We start from the raw sequence: 20,990 nt of genomic DNA, 5'->3' as shown, positions 1-20,990 counted from the left end.
TCATTCTACTCTCCCTTAAAAATTGGCAATGGGACTACATTTGCTGGCCTGTCATCAATATTTCTAGGACGAATCTGACTAGGAAGGGGACCTTGAGTCACCATGGGGACTTCTATAAAGAGTGCTTTTAGGGTATCAAAAGAGGATTCTGCTGCAAGCTCATTCTTAGCCTTGATTCTTGCCTTCTCTCTTCTCATGTACCTCTGGACTCGTTCTAGTGCTTGCCTCTTAATTGTGTCATTCATCAGGGGGTTGGCTCCAACCAGTTGGTCTATGCTCAACAGAATAGAATCAAACATGGAATTTAGTCTCTGGAGGATTCTTTAGTTGACATCTCGACTTCTTCATTCGTTTCAACATCTCTGAATTCAGCTTTCAAACCACTATAGAGGGGGAGATATTCCGTTCTAAAAGTATCAAAACTCATTCTTCTTAGGATCGTGGTTGTGCCATCATTAAAATAATGCCAGCTTCTGAGGGTTTCAATAGTGTATGTTGTGAAAAACACTCTGTCTAACAACTTCCAATGGGTTGCTAATTGGACAAAAAAAAGGTTGTCCCAACACCAAGCATCCCACGTATCTTGCTTTTGAGCATCCACGAACAAATTCCAACTCATTTTCTTCTTGTTTTTTTGAACCTCCATAGACCACAACTCGTGAAGCTTCTTCACGATCTCCCACTTAATGATGTCTGGAAACTTCTCAATGAATGCCGAATCTTCCATGGATGCTCATTCTCTTTGCTTCTACTCTTCGGTTTGTTCCCAAACAATTTGCCACCAAGATGCACAACTCTGTTGCTTCAACAGGAAGAGGAAATAGTCCACCACATAGAGCTTGCATCATGATGGTAATATGCTTCCGCCATTGTGGGATGAAATTCTTGTAAAAACTGGCTTTGGAAATAAGAATCTCCAACTCTTTAGTGGAAGAATGAACTTTGCAAGTATCCATTGAATTCTTCTCTTCTTGACAATGCCATTTCTTTCATTTTTAGCCTCTTCTGATGCTTGTTGATGGCAAGTTTCCCCGGCTGCGCACCAAAAACATGGAGCCGCAAGAGAGACACCAAGGAAAATGGGTTTCTACTGTAAGAAAATCTATCGTGTAACATCAACAAGCTTTTATTTCATTCTTTTGATGACTAAAACAATGAAAACAACAAATCTCACGTAGCATCATAGTAGATATCTCCCACGGATTTGATAAAATCAACCATAATCTTCAACATCTTCACAAAATTCATCAATAGAAAAAAGAACATAAAAGAATACATCACTTTGAATGGGAATCAATCACATAGTATTTATCTTCATTGTCTTCATAGTTTTCTCTCTTGATCTCTGATAGAAAGATACATTGTTTTGATAGAATTGGCTATCTCTGAGTCTCTCTCTCTCTCTCTCTCTCTCTTTCTCTCTCTATCAATAATACATTATCTCCTCACTAAAATACTCAATAATGGTACTTAATAATCCTTCTTAGGTCGTGGATGAACCTACCAAGAGGTACGGGAGGTATGAAAGGGCACCAGAGCCACTACAGTGTCTCTTCATAGTTCACTACAGTGTCTCTTCATAGTTCACTACTGTTATTGTCACTTTAGTCTTCTCTTCAGTCTTCAACAGCTACTTCTTCCATTTGTTTTAGCTCTTTTGAACTTAGATTCATCCTTTCCAAAAGTTAGAAAACTTTTCCAAATTCACACATACATTCTACAGGACACTTATATAAGATCTACAGAGCAGAATAGAACAGAAACAAAGGAGAGACAGAACAGAGATAGAGGCTCTACAGAGGATCAATAGAGAGTTGCAGAAGGTCATCAGAGAACATCAAAACCTCATAACTCATACTAAAACCATCCCAAACTATTAAAAACTATTCAATAAGCTTTCAAAAGAGCTCAATCTTCATCAATCATCAATCCATACTTCATACAAAAGAAAATCAGAATAAAACAGAAGCTAAACAGAAGATATCAGAACCTCAACAAAACCTTTCAGAACATCACAAAGCTTCATATTTCCACTAAGAATCATCATGAACTTCCAAAACATAATCAATATCATTCAAACTCTCAAACACTTCCAAAAACAACCAAACATAATTCAAAATCCATCAAAATCAACCATTCAGACCTCAAAAACAACAAAAATCACAGTCTTTTTCCACTCTCAACAACTCAACACACTAAGAAGTTTTGCTATGCAAGAAAGAGGTCTCAAAAGGCATATCTTGCAACTGTAAAAGAAGAAGAATTTCATGGAGAAAAGGAAGAATAAGAACATCAAGAGTGGAAGGACAAGCCTCACTAGTCCTTCTACTCCCAGTTTTCTAATAGACTTCTTCGAAGCCTTCTATAACATTGCGCTAATGCTTCTGTCATAAGCTTTGTAAACTCCTCAAGTAACCTAGCATTACACCCTCTATACACTTTGTGAGGCCCCTATTATAGCCTTTGGATGTTCACCATATTTTTGGTACCCACACTTAGCTTTGTTTTCAGGTGGCCTCTGGTGTTTACCAATTTTGCCCACACTTTGTAGGTGGTGACTCGCTAATGGCTATTATCCTAGATCATTATTAATTAGGTGGCACACTGCTAGCTTGGGGTCTTCTTATGTGGTTGCATGTGGACATGTGTCCTCATGCTATTCTTTTGCCTATTGGCTTTTTCACTCTAGACTAATTGTTGCACCTACGTGCTGCTTTGCCATACGTGTACGAGTGCCTTTCTAACATGTGGTGCCCATATTTGATTGTCTACACTACATTTTATCCCAGTGATCATCTCATCTATTTGTCAACCTTGAGGTCTTACCATCATCTTGATAATGAAGCTGAACACTCTGTTGGAGTATCCTTTGAAGTGTACCTCTTTGTATGGAACAGTTGGGCCAAGGATATGTAGGATTACTGGATCCCATAAGCACAGCGGTGCATAGTGCTATCTATCTTGAATCTATAAAGCATTGTACTTTTCTTTCATTTTGAATGCAATTTCATAGTTCTTTTTTCCTTCCACTCAAGTGTCTATGTTAATGTCTACACACACAAGATTGTGTTTATGAGTTCAAGTCTCAATCTTGGAACCTAATTTACTTGTGTGACATTCTATCTTCATCTCTATGTCTTCATGAGTTCACTCTGTCTTCAAGCCACCATAGCCATGCTTTGATCCATGAATTTCAACACAGCCTACGTGAAGCACTGTGGTTAGGCAAGAAGTTGTAGGTTGGCTTGGTCAATGGAGCAAAGGATCACAAGGCTAGCATTCTACTACAAGACAACATTGTTGCTATGGGGGTACCCCTAGTGTAGAGGCGATCAACCGCCAAGATCCATAGACTGCTTATTGTTTTAAGCATTCTAAGCTGAGCACTAATGGCTACCTCTCACATACCCAACGCACTATCCATCTCTAATGGTGTAGTGAGCTTACCTCCATGCCCGATCAAGTTACCTCCTCTCCTAGCACTCCGGTAGCTCCATGATTCTAGTACAAGATTCAAGCGAGCTCCATTTTCAAGCTCCACACTCCAAGCTCCATTTCTGCGAGGAAGAGAAGAGAAGAGAAGAGAAGAGAAGAGAAGAGAAGAGAAGAGAATAGAATAGAATAGAAGAGTAGTGAAGTGGAGAGAAGAGAAGAGGAGAGGAGAGGAGAGGAGAAGATGGAGAGCTTCTCCTCCCCGGTCCATCACCCTCACACACTCACTTCCTCACACTCTTACACTCCCTCTCTCAAGCACAAGCTCAAGCAAGCAAGAACAAGGAGAAGAAAAAGAAGAGGAGACCTACTTTTGGCCACACAAAAGAATGAGCCTCTCATTCACTTTTCAACTTTATATACAAAACCCTAAGTCCCTTTTGGGCACTCATCCCCTTATCTCCTTTTTTACATGGCCAGCCGTAGCCTAGGCCCTTTTCCCTACTGTCCTCCTGTCTTCCTAGCTTCCTTCCTAGCGCCCTTCTACCTTTACAGATTTCACGGGTGAGAGCCCGCGACGTTCTTAAAGTAAATCATGGTGCACCTTGTGCTCTTTTACAAAAGTATTGACTTGTGTTTTTTCTTATGTGCCTTTTTCCTTGATTTAGGACTTTTTAGCACTTCTTGTGTTTCCATATTTTCTTGGCATGCCTTTGTCTTCCGTTCTACTTTTGCCTTGGCCTTATCCTCCGCTTTAGATTTTCTGGCCTTGGCCTTGTTTGTTTGAGGGTTAACATTACTTCCTCCTAGACGAGTGACAGTCCCATGGCACTTATCGTCATAGGTAGCAGGCTTTGGCATGGACCAAAGACCTGGGTTACAGGGACATCTATAGTTGCCTTGGAGGAGTTCTAGTGGTGGGGTGGATGAAGGTTGTTGGGGCCACATTGTTGGCATGGGTGACTGGTGGTAGGGTTGTTGGAATTGGGGGTAGGGTTTTTCGTTGTTGGGAACTGTACTGGGGGTTGGCACAAGTGGTGGTTTGTGGGGGATTATGCACAAGACGATTCTTTGGTGGGTTTGCATGATGGGAAGTGTCAAGAGGTTAGAACGAACTGATGATGAAGCGCTGACGACACATTTGATGGAGTCTCTAGTACCTACATTAAAAACCTCGCATATGTGGTCTCTCCCTAGGGGTAGTGCTAGTCTTTTCATCGTGCACAAGACATAGTCTGATTGTTTTGGGAGACAGGTGGACTCTCAGTAGGTTGAGAGTCATGTCTAGCACTTGAGGACCCAAACTGTGTATAGGTTGTTGTTAATATAGTAGATGAGTGCTTTTGCATACTTAGATATTACGTAGTTAGAAGACTGCTAGTCTAGTGCCTTGTAGCATGATGTGGATGAAGCAAGGGTTTAGTCAGGTGGACAATGTAATGACTGTTGAAGAATAGTACGCATGAAGGTGTTTGAGACTTTATTTGTGCTGTGATAATACAATGGAGCGTGATTGAGCCCATCAACACCTTGCTTTTGGTATTAGTTGGTAGCTACGTGTACTGCTTGATGAGTATGGGGTACTTTCCATGGCCGTTCATGCGTTGCTTACCACAAGCGATTGCAGTGGTGCTGAGGTGGAGTACAAAAACAAAATTGTACAAATGGGTTAGGGTGACAGGTCTAGCCATAGGCAAGACAAGCTCTTTAGGTATGTCCTACCCTTGATGTGCTCTGAACGATTGTGGGGGATGTGAAAATGGCTAGGGGAGTAGGGACGAAGCCAACCGACCAAGGTCACTGGACGCATCTAATTTGAGGACCTCTAGGTGTTGTGCTATGATTGTGAGTGATATTTCCTATTTCTTTTGTTGTTTCTTTTTTCTTTTATTTTATTGTTCTTTCTTATTGTTCTTTCTTTTTCTTTTTTCTTTTTCTTCTTCTTTCTCTCTCTCTCTCTCTCTCTCTCTCTCTCTCTCTCTCTCTCTCTCTCTCTCTCTCTCTTTTGGGAAATAACCCATTGCAATATATTGAGGTCATTAGCCTTTCATTTTTGGACTGGGAAATATAGAGAATCAAAGGCCATGAAAATGGATATAACAACGATGACTGTGTTTCTAGCCTCGTTGCTAGGGGAATAGTTGTAAGGATGGGGAGATACACTTGAGATTTTGAAAACCTCTTTGTGACATGCAATATCGGTACAATTGAGGTAATAACTTTCATGAGCCAAATGTAGAGTTTGACCTAGAAAGAGAGAGTAGCTAATGACTATGCTTTGGGCCGTGCTCAAATGTAGTGTGGGCATTCTACAAGGGTGCTTTTCTCTTCCAGCAGTGAAGCTTCTGTCATGTCTCTTTGTGAGGTTGGTGGTCTGGAGGTGATTTGGACATTGAATACTTTCGTACAAAGGCATGTGTCATCTTGCATCCACTTGACACTTCGTAAGAGTATATACAAGTCACATGTATCAACTTTAATGAACAGATGCAACACAAAAGGACATTACTTCATCTAAATCCTATGGTGTTGACTATGATGCATATCATTGGTGCTCGTTAAAGATGTGACATGTATTAGTAGTAGGTAAGGAAATCTTATACAGTTAGGGAGCTTGCCTCTTTAACCACTTAAAGACAAAATGTTATGGCAAGATGAAATTTGGTAAGCAGCTTATACAACATAGGGACTATTCTATTTGTATGAGGCGGGGTGAGTTTTGGTGACTATGTTGAGTGTTGAAATGACCTATTTTTTGGCTGATTTTTGTTGTTTTTGGGAGCTGAATGGTTGATTTTATGAGATGATTGATTGGGTTGGAAGTGGTTTGAGAGTGTTTTGGATAGGTTGGAATGGTTTTATTAAGCTCATGATGTTTATTAGTAGAGATGTGAAGTTTTGTTGATGTTCTGATATGTTCTGTTTGGTCCTGATAGCTTCTGTTGAGCTTCTGTTTTGTTCTATTTTCTCTCTGTATGAAAGGATGGAGTATTGATTAATAGGGTTTGAGATTGTTTGAAAGCATATTGAGTGATTTTTTATGGTTTGGAATGGTTTTGGTATGAGTTATGTGGTTCTGATGCTTTCTGTTGACCCTCTGTAACTCTCTCTTGAGCTTCTGTTGAGCCTTTGTAGACCTTCTGTATGCTTCTGTATGTATTCTATTGGATGAGAGTGTAGCTTGGGAAAGTTTTCTAGCCTTGGAAAGAGGTGAATACAAGTGCAAAAGAGCTAAAATAAGTCAAAGAAGTAGCTGTTGAAGACTCAAGTAAAGACTGGAGTGAAGTGATAGTGGTGAGCTATGAAAAGTCACTGTAGTGGCTCTAGTGCCTCTTCATATCAGACATACCTCTTGGGAGGTGCATCCACGACCTAAGAAGGATTATTGAGGGTTATTATTGAGTGATTGTAGTGAGGATGTGATGTATTATTGATGGAGAGAGAGAGAGAGAGAGAGAGAGAGTTAGAGATAGTTAATTCTATCAAAACAGTGTAATTATATGTGAGAGATTGAGAGAGAAGACTATGAAGACATTGAAGATGAATATTATGTGATGTATTTTCATTCAAAGATGGTGTATTCCTTTGTGTTCTTTGTTCTATTGATGGATTTTGTGAAGATGTTGGGGAATATGGTTGATTCTATCAAATCCGTGGGAGATATCTACTATGATGCTGCGTGAAGAATTGATGTTTTCTTTATTTTGATGATCAAAAGAATGAAATAAAAGCTTGTTGATGTTATAAGATAGATTTTCTTGCAAGAGAATTCCCTTTTCCTTGGTGTTCCTCTTGGGGCTCCATGTTTTTGGTGCGCAGCCGGGGAAACTTGCCATCAACAAGCACTAGAAGAGGCTGAAAATGAAGGAAGTGGCATTGCCAAGAAGAGAAGAATTCAATGGATGTTTGTAAAGTTCCTTCTTCCACTAAAGAGTTGAAATTTCTTATTATCAAAGACACTTTCCACAAGAATTTCATCCTACAATGGCAAAAACATATCACCATCATGATGCATGCTCTATGTGGTGGACAGTTTCCTCTTCTTGTTGAAGCAACAGAAACTTGTATCTTGGTGACAAACTGTTTGGGAACAAACTGAAGAGCAGAAATAGAGAGAATGACCATTCATGGAAGATTTGGCATTCATTGAGAAGTTTCCAGACATCATCAAGTGGAAAATAGTCAAGAAGCTTTAGGAGTCTTGGTCTGTAGAGGTTCACGAAGACAAGAAGGAAAAGAGTTGGAATTTGTTCGTGGATGCTCAACAGCAAGATACATGGGATGCTTGGTGCACTGATAATCTTCTGTTTGTTCAATTGGCAACCCACTGGAAGTTGGTAGACAGAGTGTTTTTCACGACATACACTATTGAAACCATCAGAAGCTGGCATTACTATGATGATGGCACCACTACAATGCTTAGACGTATGCATTTTGACACCTTCAGAACCGAATACCTTCCTCTGTGCAGTGGCATGAAAGCATAATTCAGAGACGTTGAAAAGGAAGAAGTAGAAGAAATGTTGGCAAGAGAGTCCTCCAGAGACTGAAGCCTTCTGTTATCCCTCTACGGAGCACTAACAACATAGTGGAGCCAACCCCCTGATGAATGACGCAATAAAGAGGCAAGCGTTAGAACGAGTCCAGAGGTACATAAGAAGAGGAAAGGCAAAAATCAAAGCTGAGAACGAGCTCACAGCAGAAGCCGCCTTTGACGCCCTTGCGGAACTCTTTATAGAAGTCCCAATGGCACATCAAGCCCTTCCTCCTCCTGCTGAGGTCCACTCCCAAGCCAGATCCATCCTGGAAATATTGATGACAGGCTAGCGAATGTAGTCCCATTGCCAGTTTTTAAGGGAGAGTACAATAAAGACCCCGATCTTCATGTAGCAGAGTTTATGGTAGCATGTGTGGCTAACAATACAAGAACCCCTGAGCATTGCTTAGCAATATTTCCCGCCACTTTCAAGGGCGCGGTAATTCAGTGGTATGAGAGACAAGCAGCAGGAACTTTTGGCACATGGGACAACCTGAAGTTGGCCTTCCTCACTAAATTCAAGCGGGAAGGTTTTGAAGAGCGGATGTGAGAGGAATTTATGAACCTAAGTTAGTCCTTTGGAGAAAGAGTAGAAGCGTATGTCTCACGAATGGAATCCATCCTGAAGAGATGGACTAACCATAATCTAGATGATGGCATTCAGAAGGGGGTGTTTCTTAGAGGATTACAACTAGAAGTCCGTAAGTTTGTGGAGCTGCAAAGACCAGCCACACTGCAAGCTGCAACAGAAGGTGCAAGACTGTACGATGAAGTGGAAGCTAGATTGGTGATGAATCCAGGAAGAGGAGTCCTACCTCCTCTGATGCCAAGAATGATGTACCCACCAAATGCAGTCCCAGGGACAGTCCCCTACCCCTACCAACAAATGCCCCCAGTATCATAGTACAGTGCACCAAATCCATAGTGGCCACAATCAATGCCTCAAATGATGGTTCAACCACAACAACAATGGTCCTGAACAATTCCCCCAATGCCAAATCAGCAGCAATAGTGGAACCCTACCAACTGGAGCCAACAGCCAACAGTTCAAATAGGAGCTCTGAATCAGGATCAGAACAGAGACTCCTCTGCATCAACCCAACCTGTTTATGAAGTGATTATAGAGACTCCTCAAAACCCTACTGCCAGTACCTCAGGAGGAGAAAGCTTGAACGATTACTTATGCAACTCAGTTGCAAATATAAAAAAGGAGTTGATGGATGTGATTACAGAGCAGCTACAGACACTGAAAGTGAATACCGCTAGCATATCTAACGTTGCAGGAGCAGGAAGAGATGTGATGCGGTCAAATACTTGGTGTGGTAAGTGTCATCAAGCAGGCCATTTAGCCACTGAATGTACACGAAAACCAACCATTCCTGGAGCCTTCTGTTCCTACTATTTGCGGAAGAACCATATAGAGGATATTTGCTCTCTAAAGGAGATGCATGATAGGAGAAGGAAGGAAGAAGACGCAAGATTCAACTTGCTAGAATAAAAAATGACAACACAGGATATTGGACCCAAGCCTAGAGAGTTTGGTCCTAATTTTGGTCTAAGGAGATTCCCCTCTCAAAGTTATAGAGGAAGACAGTCTGGCGGTGGTCAGAGATCAGAAGTGGAGTGTTACAGATACGGAGAAAAGAGACACATTTCACCAAATTGTCCAAATCCCAGAAGGTCAGTGGATTATAAGCCCTTATGCAATCGATGCAAAGGAGAAGGCCACACTGCAAAAGACTGTCCAAGCCCAGCCCCTGTGAAAAACAGTGTTACTGATAATCCGTCCAAGGCCCAAGAGCCTACCTCCAATTTAGTGGAATTGGAAGTTGCTGCCATCACACGTGCAAAGAAGAAGGAACCACTTATCCAGAAAGAAAATAATCCTCCTGCCAGAACAGTGAAGTTCAATCTTCCACCAAAAGAACAGAACATAACAGAGCTTGACAGTGTCGTACAGAGCACTACAGTGTCACAGAGAGTCACAGAGACAATTCCAGAGACAGGACCAGAGGTCTAGGAGATAGAAGAGGAGGAGGTGCCACAAGTGGCAGAAGAAGTCCCCATGATGCCTCTGTTGGAAGAAAAAGGAAAATGAAAATGGATGTTGCCCCATTCCCTAACCGGTTAGAGAAACCAGTGGATCCTATTAAGGAATACGATCTGGTCAGAGGTCTAGATACCTTTAAACCAAACCTCACATTCTAACAATTATTGATGTTGTCTCCCAGTTGTCGAAAAAGGTTCAAAAGTATACTGACAAGAAGATGTGGCTTAAGGATTGCTCCCTCAATAGCAACAATGTCCAACAAAGCTTCAGAGCCTGTAAAAGAAGTGGACGTGGCTAACGCCTTCCTAGATCCGGGTACCCCAGAGACTGGCGTGTGGATTGAAGGCTGCTTTATTACAAATGCACTGATTGATGGAGGCTCATCAGTAAACATAATGACGGATGTGACAATGAAGGATCTAGGCCTACAAGGTGTGCAACCAACCCAATGGCTCATCAAACTGGCGGATCAAAGCAGAATCAAGCCTTTGGGAATTCTCCCGTATGTGAAGACTACAGTGGCTGGAAAAGATTATTGGTTAACCTATCTGGTGGTGAGCCCAAACTCTTATGGTACATCCTACCCTCTGTTACTAGGCAGACCATGGCTTTTTGAAGCCCGAGCAAGGACGGATTCATTCAAAGGAACCTTGACCTTGGGTAGAGGACCTAATAAAGTGGTGCTAAAGTTATATGGTGCTCAAAAAGGACATGGATCCAGCTCCTTAGAATTATCTTCTGACTCCCCTAATGAGGCTACAGATGGAACATCAGCAGATGAAGATGCTGTCAAATAGATCCTTCCCAAGAAAATAGTGACACGTTCCTTAACAGTGGATACTGTAAGCCAACTCCCAAAAGATGCAAAGTCCCTGTCAATGGGTGAATACTTCCTGCCTGAACCAGAAACGATTTTCGAAATCGCTTCTGACAGTGTGATAGAAGCACGGATGTACTACTCTCCCTGTTACATGGCCATAGTAGAGCTAGAGACAGAGGCAGAAGATGAAACAAAGAACCTGTTCTTCTCTTAAAGAGCTCCTACAGAGCCAGAGACAGAGACAGAGACAGAAACCGAAGAGAATGGGGATGATATTGAAGAAGAAGGTTATGAAAGAGAGACGGAAGAGTCTATCCCACCTGAAGAGGATATATATGAAGAAGAAGTTCCAAAAGCATTAGAAGCAGACGAGCTCATGTTGTGGGACAAAATGGCGATGGTACCATTTGGTCTGGTAAATGGATTTTCTCATATGCAAAATCTTTATAAGAAATGGTTAAAGAAGACCAAGCTATCTTTCAGCAGTGGCTCTTGCCGTCCTCAACCATCCTTGCCAAAGAAAGATGATGATGATGCATCGTGCCAACAAGCACCAGTCTCACAAACCCAACAGGCATCAGAGGGTCCTTGTTATGTGATGTTCTTGGACTCGCATCAGAAGATGAGTCTTCAAGCCAAGAGGTAACTAATCTTGAAACCAAACCCGAAACGGCTCTAATCCCATTTCAACATCTCAAGGAGCAACCTAAGTCTCCACCAAAAGAAGAAGTTGGTTCTAGTGGGACATCATAAGAGGACACCACCCCCTTGAAGGAGTCGGATCTGTATCCACAAGCCGTCCGTGGGACCTTCATCCATGAAGTAGAAGGTAAAAGGCAGTCAACTTTTGTGGATGCAGATGGCACTGAACGCCATTTGAAGGTGGGTAGCAGCCTACCAGAAGAGGAGTTGTCAACTTTGTACAACTTGTTGAAAGAGAATTTGGACGTGTTTGCATGGTTCTAAAAAGACCTAAAGGGGATTGATCCCACAATATGTCAGCATCATATTGATTTGGAGGCTGATGCCAAGCCAGTACGGCAACGACAGAGGCGAATGGACCCGAATTATTCCACATTGGTGAAAGCAAAGCTGCTGATGCTTCTAGAAGTCGAGTTCATCTATCCAGTGGCAAATAGTGAATGGGTCTCACCCATCGTTGTTGTACCCAAGAAGAATGGCAAGCTTCGTATATGTGTGGATTTCCGCAAGTTGAATTCCAAGACGAAGAAGGATCACTTTCCGATTCCTTTCACAGACCAACTGTTGGACATAGTGGCAGGACATGAGCTTTATTCCCTTCTGGATGGATCTAGTGGATATAACCAAGTGCAGATAGCAGAAGAAGACCAATCCAAAACAACCTTCACCACAGAATGGGGAACCTACGCTTACCGAGTGATGCCGTTTGGGCTCTGCAATGCCCTTGCTACTTTCCAGTGAGTCATGATGGCTGCATTCCAAAATCATCTGCACGACTTTATTGAGGTATATTTGGATGACTTTTGTGTCTATAGTTTGATCCGTGAAAACTGGGGACATTTGGAACACTGCTTTGACCGATGCCGGGAGTATGGGATCTTCCTCAACCCCAACAAATGCATCTTTGGGGTCTCTTCTGGAGTTCTGTTGGGCCACATTGTCTCTGCACAAGGGATATCAACAGACCCTGCAAAGATCGAAAAGATTGCAACTCTGACAGCACCCACCAATCTCAAACAATTGAGGGGATTCCTAGGCCATGTGGGTTACTACAGAAGGTTCATAGCCCATTTTGCAACAAAGGCAACCTCCTTGCACAAGCTTCTGAGGAAAGATGCAGAGTTTATTTGGACAGAAGAATGTGACAAAGCCTTCAACAATCTGAAGCAGTGTCTGATTGAGGCACCCATTCTGCAGCCTCCTTATTGGACGAAGGAGTTTCATGTACACACTGATGCATCTATTGAAGGTTTAGGCGCAGTTCTATGCCAAAAGGGCCCCTCGAAATTGGATCAACCGATCTATTATGCAAGCCGAAAAGTCACTGATAGAGAACGGAACTACACAGTGACAGAGTTGGAGTGCTTGGCAATGGTGTTTGCCCTGGAGAAGTTTCACCACTACCTCCTATCTACCCACTTTAAATTTTATGTGGATCATGAGGCCCTGCCCTTCCTGATGAACAAAGCAGACGTGAAAGGACGAATGATGAGATGGCTCCTTCTATTCCAGGAGTTTGACTTTGAGGTAATTACCAAACCTGGTCGTTCCCATGTTCTGGCTGATCATTTGTCACGTATCCCACAAACTGCAGACGAGGAGCAGGATGATCCAGACCTCCCTGATGCTTCCCTATTCCTGGTAGAAACTGTAACCCCCTGGTATGCAGACATTGCCAATCTGTTGGCAACCCAACAGTACCCTTCTGGCATTTCTAGTCAGGACAGGAAGAAGCTTATGTTAGAATCAGTCCCCTACACCCTGTTAGGCGGTGCATTGTACAAGAAAGACAAAGATGAAGTGCTCAAAAGATGTGTTGCAGGAGATGAGATTGGGATTGTTCTGAAGGCTTGCCATGACTAGCCATGTGGGGGCCACTTTGCAGGAGAAGCCACAGCCAGGAAGGCTCTGCTAGCAGGATATTGGTGGGGCCGACCATTCATAAGGATGCCTATGATTATTGTAAAAGATGTGATGCTTGTCAGTGGATGGGGAAACCCACCAAAACAAGTTCTATGCCACTATAACCTATCCTTCCTTTGAAGCCGTTCGAGAAGTGGGACATCGACTTCGTAGGCCCGATTGATCCTCCCACTAGAAGGAAACAGAACAGATACATCCTCGTATGTACGGATTATGTTACAAAGTGGTGTGAAGCTAAAGCCCTAAAGCGGGACGATGGTAACAGTGTGGCCCTGTTCATGTACGAGAATATCATCACCCGTTTTGGTAGTCCCCTAGAGCTAGTAAGTGACAGAGGCACTCATTTCATTAATAAAGTCATGGAAGAGTTGACGGAGCTGTATAAGATCCGCCACCGCAAGTCCACTCCTTATTACCCCAGAGCCAACAGCCAAGTCGAAGTCACGAATCGCATCCTCTACTCGATTCTGACAAGAACAATTGCCGCACATCATCGTGATTGGGATGATCAACTTACAGAGGCCCTCTGGGCGTACAGAACCTCCCATAAAGCAGCAATAGGATAGACACCCTTCCAGCTAGTGTATGGTACAGACGCTGTTTTCCCTGTTGAATTGGAATTGCCCTCTTTGCGAGTGGCTATAAAAGAGCGTTTGGGGGACGATGATTCACTGCAACGTCGTCTCCTGCACCTAGAATGTTTGGATGAAACTCGCAGGATGGCTCTACAGTGCATGGAAGCCATGCAAGCTCGACGCAAGGCTTACCATGACAGCTTCATCAAGCACAAGGAGTTCAAAGAAGGTGATTTGGTCCTCGCCTATGATTCGAGATTTGGCAAGTTTCCTGGCAAGCTCCAACAGCGGTGGATGGGCCCATATAAGGTACTTGCTGTCAACCCTAATGGCTCTGTCCAAGTGCAGACCATTGATGCCTCTGACGATCCCTTAGTGATTAATGGCTATCGCTTGAAGAAGTACTTCCCTCCCTGGGGATCTTGACAATCACGGTCACCTGATCCTTTTCCCCCGTTGGCGTGGCACTGTAACTCTTATGATGCTACTTCTAATAGCCGTTCTTCAGCCACTCCTGATGAGGTGGACACAACCCTCTGTCCCCTCAACCCCATCTTCCAGCCCTGATCTCTTATCCTCTATTTTCCACCAGCGACAGTGGCGAGGTGGGTTCTGATAAATGGTATTTCCACCATTCCCTTGCTTAATTCGAAAGAAAAAAAAGAAAAAAATATATCGGTCATGGGAGAAAAGGACTTAGGTCCCTGTCATGCCGACCTATTCTTCAAGAAAATGTGGAAACACCCTCGGGAATAGGAGAGAAAAAAAAAACAAAAAAAGGAAAGAAAAAAAACAAAGAGAAAAAAAAAAGAAAAGAAAAATTGTTAGGGGAGAAAAGGAAGAAATTCCCTGTCATAGCAGGCCTCGTTCCAAGAAAAGGTGGCAAATACCCTTGGGCGGGAAGCTGGCTGTGGAAAAGGTGGCAACACCCAGCAGTCCAAAAAGTGGATTCATTAATTGACATCCCTAGGATCTAGTTCCGAAGCTGCCTCCCTTGGTATGCTGTGTCCTGTGCCTTTCTGCAGAGCGTCTAACTGTCCTCTAGCAGACGACATGTCCTATCCAACACAACGTTCGATCTAATGGCTACCTCCCTGGGTATGCCTCTTCAACAACTGATGACGCGATCTTCATCGACAAACAATCAAGTGACGCGAGCTTTCATCCTAACTGGATGGGGAAGTGAGTATGGTTTCCCTCTGTAACTATCAACAGAGAGTGAGACAGAGGGTGGGGCGAGAGACCAGTCTTTTCCCTTCAAATCAATTGAGAGGTAAGAAGTGTGAATGCAATGTTGCACGCACGGGACGGGCCTCTCAATGCACAAAGCACGATCTGTTTCTGTGTACTGCACCATAAGGCTCCTTGGCCTTCCTTCTCGCACCGTATGCCGGCATAGGGCGGGATACACAATTGCACCATCAAATGCGCACAAGGCATACAACCTTTGCACGAGTGACCGTGAGGATTACATCAATGGGTTTCAGGAAAGGGCTGCCCTCTGTATCTTTCAACAGAGTGTGAGACAGAGGGTGGGCTGAGTGTGCCTGGAGTTTCTTCAATCAATTACCGAGAGGTGAGATTTAGGGACGTTACGACCTGTGGAGTCAGGTATGTTCCCGTTTCCCTATGCACCCACGGGGTGGGTCTCTGCCATCATCACAGGACACGCCACCCTATTCTGTATACTGCACTGTAAGGCTCCCTTGCCTTCCTCCTTGCACCTATGCCACACGGGTTAGACGCACTGATGCACCATCAACTGTGCACCCTGGCATACTCCTTCTCTACCATCCCCATTGTCGATTCCTAAACTGGGGTGTGAGATATGGGTTTTCATTCTGATTTCCTCGAGTGATATTAGTCATGGGGCGAGTGATTGCTCTTTCATTCCATATGAGTGATTGTGAGTTGAGTACAACGTTCCTCATCGTCGACGGATTTTCTGCGATTCCTTCAACCAGCTATCTCCCTGGGTCCTACCGTATGGTCCCCGCCACAAAGGACGGATGTGTACTGTGAAGATACTTTGGTACCTCTTGCAGCCGACAACGACAGTGGACGTACCATCGACAGTCAACATTGATTCTCGACAATATGGGCCAAGTTTTTCTAACCCTACGCCCTGTTTCTCAGTGACGGTCATATTTTAAATGTGTGGACATTCGTGGATGGTCTGTTGAGTGGTCCTAGGTCCCTGTTGCTCGGTTAACCCTATCCGTTAAGGTTTTAATTATAAGGACGCGTCCCTGCGCGTCTACATTGTATACCCCTCTGCATATGCCTCAACTTGCTAATGCCTCTATACCATGACTTGCTTTTACCCTGCTGGGGTCCCTTCCCAACCCATCTATTCATTTTTCACCCACCCTCAGGGCTGTTCCCTTGCAGTTTTCCTTCATTCCCTGATTGTGTTGTCCTGTCATGTGCACGTACCCTATGTTCATCGAAATCCACATCCAACCTTATAGCCCTGTTCGTCCCTTTGAACTGTCCAATTTTCCTTTTTAGCCACCCCTGTTCTGACACCCGGTTCTCAAGTTATTAATTTTTGAAGCATTTTGCATAAATTGGTCGGTTTTTCATGTGAACACACTTTTCTTGCTTCGGAACAGTGATCTGACATCATAGCCCGGACAACCACTTTCTCCCTGACATTTTTCCTTTTTACTCCCTGTCCTTCCAATGTCCGGTTCATCCAGTATTAATTTTTACGGGTTTTCGACACATTTTTGTGCGTATTTTTCACATTTTTCCATGTGAACCTGTCCTATTTGCATCGGAATTCCAATTTGATTTGATAGCCGTGTCCGTCGCGCCTTTCCCCACCTTTTTTCTTTTTCCTCCACCCTCTTTTGACTTTTGGATTTTTAATTATTAATTTTTAAATGTGTTTTCCGGTGTATTTTTGGTGTTTTTTGCATGTGAACCCCTCTACTTGTGCCAGACCTGCGTTTTGACATGACAACCCTATGCCACCCCTTCCTGTGGCCATTTTTCCTTTTTACTGCATGACATTCCGGCAAGCGGTTCGTCCTATATTATTTTCTGATCCCCTTTTCAAGTTAGTTTTTTGGGTTTTTCCCGTGAGAATGCGTCTTATCTTAGTCGGAACCATGTTTTGATGTGATAGAATTGTCGGGCACGTGCTTCTGCACATTTTTCCTTCTTCATGCACCTCGTTTCGATGCACGGATCTTCTGATATTAATTTTTGTTTGCATTTTTTCACCCGTTTTTTGCTTTTTTTGCATGTGAACGCCTTGTCTTTCCCCCGGGACCCCCGTTGCACATTTCCTTTGTCCTTCCCCTGCCGTCCTGCACAATTTTTATTTTTACGACATTTCGTTTCGATGCCCGGATTGTGAGATATTAATTTTTTCTTGTTTATACGTGTTTCGCGCGACTCGTCCCGCACGTGAACGCACCCATTTTTGATTTTACGTGTCTCAACATGCCATGGTCGCGTCCGCGTGCCCCGTACCGACATCCCCGCGCCATTCCAATCCTGTCACGGCAAATTTTTTTACCCCGCCCCGCGCACGCGCGCGGGACGTGGGCACGCCTTTCTTTTCTTTACTTTCTTTATTTAAATTATTATTATTATTGTAAAAAAACCCATTTATTATCTTCCCCTCCCCCCATGGGCCCCCTCCCCTATCACCCTCCACCCCCCCTTTCTCTCTCCCCGACACCCTGCCCCCCAATCACCTCCCTTCCCATCTTCCTCCCTGCGTCCCCTTCTCCCTCCCTCTCCCTTCCTTCTCTCTCCATCTCCTTGCTCCCTCCTCTTCTCCATCTCCATCTTCTCCCTCCTCCTCCTCTTCTCCTCCCTCCCTCCTCTCCCGCCGCCTCCTTGTGGATGCCTCCCCACCCCGGACGCTGCCGCCAAAGCCGTCCCCTCTGGCGCTGCCCTTCACACCCCGTCGTGCGCCCACCCGCTCCTGTTGGTGCCGCCCCTGCCCCGCCTGGGCTCCGTCGTGCTTGCCACGCCGCCCGCTTGGCGACTGTGTCCCCCCGCCATCAGCGCCGTTCACCTGGGCCGCCTGCCACCTGGCCTTCCGATGCCGCCCGCCTGACGTCTCCTCGCCGCCCGCCACCTGGCACGTCGCCCCGCTGCCTCCACTGCTTCGTCGCCGCGCTCGCCTGTGGCTTATGCCCCCGCTGCCTTCTGCCTGGACCCCACCATCTCGCCTGGCGTCGCCTGGGCCTGCCCGTCCTCCCCACCACGTGTCTCCTCCCACCCTTCCACCCCCCACAGGCCCCCCATCCCACCAATCCCACCCCACAACCCCCCTTACCCCCCCATAAGTCCCCCAGTCCCACCCCAATCCCACCCAACCCACCTACCCCACCCCATAAACCCCCACAGGCCCCCATTCACCCCACAGGCCCCGTTCCCCCCAGTCCCTCTTCCGCCCCGTACCCCCCCGTCGCGACTTCCAACATGACCGCACGCAGAAACAAGCAGAACCCCGCCAAACCCCGTAGTAACCCGCTGACCCTCTTTTCAGCCCCCTATCCCCCAAAATGGTGTGTGTGCGTGCGTGGTTGTTCGTGTTCGGGTTCGTGCGGGAGTCCGTTAACGACTGTTCACGCGTGGGGACATGCGTTAGCTTGTCCGTGCGGTGGTGTGCACCAGCCAGCTGTTCATACGCAGCTGACACGCAATCCATTTTCGGGTATATTCCCGAATTTTTAATTTCAAAACCTGAAAACCCTTAAAAATTAAAAATTCATTAAACATCAATTAAAATTCAAAAACAAATTACAAAAAAATCTTTAAAAAATTTCCAATATTTCTGCAATAAATTGAAATATTTTTCCAAACTGAAAATCTCAGAAAAAAAATTCAGTAAATTTTAAAAGTAAAAATTCTTTAAAAAATACACACAAAATGAGCAAAAATTCATTAAAATGGGTAAAAATAACAATTTAATTGCAAAAAAATTCTTGAAAATTTCATCAAATTCTTTGCTTATTTTTGAAATATTTCCTAAGTTGAAAATGCTGTGCCAATTTATTCCATTATTATTTTATGGTAAAAATGCTTCATTAAATGCCTCAATTCATGAAAAATCCTCCTTAATTCCAAACACAAGCTGAAAAATCTGGAAAAATCTAGATACCTTGGTTCTTTTTGGATTGCTAACCTACATTTTGGGAATTGAGAAGTGCACATTCATTGCATACACATACACCCACTTCCAAGTATTTTTCCTTTTATATTTTTTATTTTTTTTGCTACCCCAAGATTCACGCTTAATTTTTAACATGAATCCTAAACACCACCATGGCACGCGTGCTCGCGCCAAATACACCTTTTTCTAATTAAAATCAACCCGCCGTTCACTTAGCACGCGCTAAGTGCACTTCAGAGGCACCTTAATATTTTTAATAAAAATGAACCAGCCGTCACAAAAGCACGCGCTGGCAAAAAAAGCGCTCCATATCACCTTAATTTTTAATAAATGAATTTTCATTTAGAGACCCAGTCTGGGTATCGAAGTCCGGGATTCGGATTAATGCACCGCTCCAACATAATAATTTGTAATTAAAATTTTAAGAAGGAACCGCCGTTTTCTTGTTAAGGTCTATCACTTAATTAAAAATTCACCCATTTCTTAATAATTCATAAAATGAACATTTCATTAAATTAATTCCCCCTCACTGCACTTATTTCCCCTTTTTAATGAACTCGCTTCGTGGGATGGGCGCATACAAATCTGTTAGTTGACACTGATGGTCAAGTTATAGTTCAGTTTTGATGTCTGTTTTATGGTAGTTTGATTTGTCCATGTGATACGGTTAAGGGTACGGTGTGTAGTTTTTTCTCTTTATTGCCTGATACGGGGATTTGGGTGTTTGCATGTTGCATAGCATGAAGCTTTCGGTCGCATATGTGTAGAGGTCATGTCGAATTTTTTCTAGGCTGTGGTTTGCTTGGGGATAGTTGGTCGAGTCACGTTTTACCACCTTGGTTGATATCTTATCCTTGGTTTTCGTCTGTTGCTTTGCAGGCATTCTCTTTGTTTGTCTGTGTTTGTGGTGTGTGTGTGGAACCATCTGAATGGCACCATCTCCTACTCCTCCCCCGATCTAGTATGTTCCTTTGGCTTTACATGATTATTCTTTGTTACTGGATTCGGACATTGTCGCTAAAGCGAGCTTGTCCAAGTTCATGAGCCTTTCTTTCCCACTGGTTCCAGATGATCCTACCATTTGTGACGAGTTTTTAACCTCTTACAGTAAGAGGTCTGGTCCAGTCCATGGCACTACTGTTCTTCTGACACCGAAGAGTCTAGGCAAGGCTCTTGGTCTACCATATCGTGGGGAGTCTGTCCCTGCTGCCAGATAGTTGTTCACCAATGACGATATTTTGAAGCTGTTGCAGAAGCAAACTCAAGATATTCTTGATCCGAAGAAGGTCATTAGCACGTCAGGAGTCGGTGTCTCCATGATTTCCAATCCCCTATGGAAACAGCTATGCCAATTCCTTCAGGACAGGTTCATGCCTGCAAAATCCCCATCTCATTATCTTTCCAAGGAGTTATTTATAGCTTCACGAATGATTTTGAAAGGCATAACTATCGATTGGAGTACCTACCTCCTCTCCAAGATGGATCACCCCTTTCTCCGAGCTACTCGAGGATATGTGACTAATGTTACATTTGGGTCCTTTGTTTATGTCTTCTTGCTACATGCTGCCCTTGCAAAGGAAGTTCCTTTACCTCCAATTGATCCTCCAGAAGTTCTTCCTCCGCCTCATAATGAAGATGATGATGTGATAATTGAGGATGATGATTCTCCTCCTCCCCTGGTCATTCAGATAAAACACCTCAAGAGGGTGGCTGAGTCAGTGCCTATTCCTCCTCCAGTTCCAGTGACAGTTCCTGCCCAGTCTTGTAGTACCTTGCCTGCATTCCTTCAAACGCCAAATCTTTTCAGAGCC

Source organism: Lygodium microphyllum, chromosome 13 (genome assembly GCF_053477565.2).
Source record: "Lygodium microphyllum isolate KBCC chromosome 13, Lygodium_microphyllum_v1.1.10, whole genome shotgun sequence".
Taxonomy (NCBI): domain Eukaryota; kingdom Viridiplantae; phylum Streptophyta; class Polypodiopsida; order Schizaeales; family Lygodiaceae; genus Lygodium; species Lygodium microphyllum.
This window is presented reverse-complemented; position numbering follows the sequence as displayed.